Genomic DNA, 3,639 nt, shown 5'->3' with positions numbered 1-3,639 from the left:
ATTCCATTCTACCTCCCTCCCTGGAAACCCCCTCTCCATGTCTCCTGACTAGTTCTGTGGGTTTTCCAGTTCACACACACATACCTAGAGATTCAAAGCTAGCATGCACATATGACAGAGATGTTTGTCTTTCTGGGTCTGGGTTACCTCTCTCTGCATGGCTGCTTCCAGTCCCATTCATTTGAGATCGAGACTAGAGTAAGTTTCCTGTAAGTAAATAGTCTAAAATGTTTAAGAAAAATATTCCAAGTATTGTAAGGCAAGGTTTTTGTTACCCTAACATTTGAAATAAATTACTTTTCATTATGCTGTCATTATAAAATTTATCCAAAGGAAATTTTAAATATGTGCAGCACTGTACTGAAAGATGTTTAAGATGCTCAAAAAACAGGAAGGAGTAGACTGATAATTGAATGACAAGTGTCACTATCTTATAGAATTTGCTTCAAACAATGGAATCTTTAAAGAACCAAGATGTAGAAGAGATGCCCCCTCATGTAGCAGGCAGTGTACCATCTCATCACCTCAAAATTCAGACAAGCATTGGCGGACATGTGCTTAGAAAGACCTGCAAGGCATAATTCACATCAATTTCCCAAAGAAATGGACATAGCATGTATTTTAACCACAGGAGATAAGCAGGTGAACAAAAACCGAGCATAGTATCAAATCCATTACAGATAGAAATAAGTCTTTCATTGATTGGAAGGCTTTCAGTTACAGGGTCCAATACTGTGATAGCCTGAGCTCCTCCGTTTTGTGTAAGACTGCCATACTAGTGAACCGCCTCGGACCCTACCCTGGCCCAGGGCCAGCAGTTCCAGGAAGAGTTGAGAAACGCATCCATGTAATCCTGGAAGGCTCCAGGTGAGGCTTATCTGGATTTTATGATGGCTTGCTCTGGTGTTTGTAAAACTTGCTTATCTCTATGTGCAGAAGGAAGCAAGACCTTAACCAGTACAACTGCAAATTCCACAGTAGGGAAATAGTTGCCTGTCCCCTCCCAGTTACTGCTACAGTCTCCAAATTTGCTCAGAGAGTGTATTCACTGGCAAGATAAATAAATTTGGCTAATTCAGAACTTTTTGAGTCTGAGTAGTCTTTTCCCAGAGCTCTTGAACTCCGTAACAATACAATACGGAAATGGGCAATGCAAAAATTATAACACTATGGGCTAGAGAGACGCTCATTGGATAGAGAATTTGCCGTGAAAATGTGAGGGTAGGAGTTTGGTTCCCCAGAGCCATGTGAATCATCATCACTCATAAAAGGAACTCAAGAAGGAGGTGAGAGCCATCGGGAGTGGAAGATGGGGTCACTCTGTACCATCTTGGCCCCAGGATAGTCAAAAAGGACAAACTCTGGAGTGGCCTAAGGGGTGGAATGGACAGGCTTTCCCAGGGCTTCTGCAGGGATGAGAGAATTGCATGGGTCCCAGCTTTCCGAGGGTCTGCATGCCAGGCTCCAGGACAGAAACCACATCCTGCACCATGGAACCAAACTTGGGGTTAACATGAACACAGCAGGCTTCATCCTTGTGACACTGAGTGTGGAGGCCAGGCTGTGCCCTGCTCTGATTCGCTCCATATGTGTGAAACAGCGGCTGTTAGACTGTGTTATGACTGGAGTGACTCCACTTTACACGACAGCCGTTGGCTCCATTTTGAGTACAAATGCAGAGGCAGATAACTCTGCATCTCATTGTAAATTCAGACACCTCGATTTCTTCAGCACCACTATGAGGCACAGACTGATGAGTGAAAAGTAAAAAGGAGCCACCTATGAACCTACCAAAGTAGATTGAAAATATATGCATTCACAGGAGTGTTATAACCACATGAGAAAAAACAACCCTGACCAATGAGAGATGCAGTACCTTCATCTGGACACACAGATGAAGACACACAACACTGTAGGTGACAATGGCCCAACCAACATGTCATCTGACCACCCAGTCTATATATCAAAGGTCCAGCAGGTAACAAAGTCTTGACTTCCCTGGGGCATCAGTTCAGCACAGTCCCCACTACTTGATGCATCCCGTTCAAATTGCCATCCATTCATCCATCTGTACATCCATCACTCTCGACGAGTCTTACACCTCAGATGTTCAGCTGACCCTATGTCTTGGCTCTGAAGGCCTTCAGCAGATCTTCAAGTGGGTCCCTCAATATCTTTTTTAAATAAAAAGATCTATTTGTTTCTATGTGTATGAATGCTTTGCCTTCATATATGTGTATGTACCTGGTACCTGTGGAAGCCAGATGAGGACACTGGATCCTCATGAACTGCAGTTATGGACAGTTGTGAGCCTCTGGATATGGGAACTGGGAACTGAACCCAGGTCCTCCACAAGTACAGCAAGTGCTCTTAACCACTGAGCCCTCTCTCCAGCTCCCTCGGCATCTTATCTCAACACCCCCCTGACCCTGCGTATCTAGCAGCTCTCTGCCTCTTTGTCCAGTACAGCCTCTTTGGAATCACGCTTCCCCTCCAGTCCTTTTGTAGCCATTCTGTTACCTACATATGCACAGCATGTGTGTATGTGTGTGTGTGTGTGTGTGTGTGTGTGTGTCTGTGTGTGTCTGTGTGTGAGATATTATAATGGCCCCAAATAGAGTCCCCCAAATTTGTAACAGCCAAAGTAACTTCATTTTCTTCGTTTTGTATAAAGCAGCCCCTTAGAAGAGGGCTTTCTTTGGAGCAGCTGACCTTGATCACCTCCGAAACACTGCAGCTGTGTTTCTTGCATGACCAAGAAGCCTAAATAACAATGGTAATCAAGAAGTTCCTTACTATCAAGGGCTCTATACATCTGTTAAGAGAAGGACTAACACAAGCTTGTTCTGGCTTCTGTAGTTTGCTTATCTGCTAACTTGGGCCATCCTGACCTACTCAGGACCACCTGGCTTTACTCATCTGTGATGAAATTCCTATGGTATTTGTTGTTTTTGCCTTTATAAGCTAGTTTCACCCTCCCCTGGGGCCGTGGGTCCAGAATCTGACTTAGACACCATGGACGGCTAGAGCCCTAATAAATTTGACCAATAAAATCTTGAGTTGGGTCTGGTGGCCTTTTCCTGGTGGTTTCAAACTCTGTAACAATATGACTGTGTGAGTTGTAATGACTGGTCTGAGAGTTATTATTAAATATCAGAATTCATGAATCTTTGATTGCCAATAGGCAGCTACCAATGGAAATCAAAACTACTTGTAGCCAATAAGACCAATGTAGCTTGAGAATGTGTTGTTATTCAATGAATTCTGTGGGAAAAGAAATGTGTCCACCCATGTTTCTGGCATAACGTGCTCATGACAGACACTGAGGGGAGCAGGGTGTGGAGGAGGGAACACACTGTTTAGACCCTGCTGGACCTGTCTTACCGCTGCTCCAAAAGTAGCTGTCTACACGTTTCTCCCTGTAGACACAGCTCACTACAATGGGCTCAGGAAGTTTCCATTGATGCTAATTAGCTCCGGTCTTAATATCCCCTAGGACCTGCTGACTGTCCTGGGACTAACACTTACAGCTCCTTCACCAGTGCACCATGGCCCTCTGTGGAGGCATCAGTGCCCTGCAGATGACAGAGTAATTGCAGCTCCAGGTGGAGAGATGAATCCAGGGAATCTCAGGACCTA

Source organism: Nannospalax galili, unplaced genomic scaffold (genome assembly GCF_000622305.1).
Source record: "Nannospalax galili isolate Female #2095 unplaced genomic scaffold, S.galili_v1.0 scaffold1827, whole genome shotgun sequence".
NCBI lineage: Eukaryota > Metazoa > Chordata > Mammalia > Rodentia > Spalacidae > Nannospalax > Nannospalax galili.
This window is presented reverse-complemented; position numbering follows the sequence as displayed.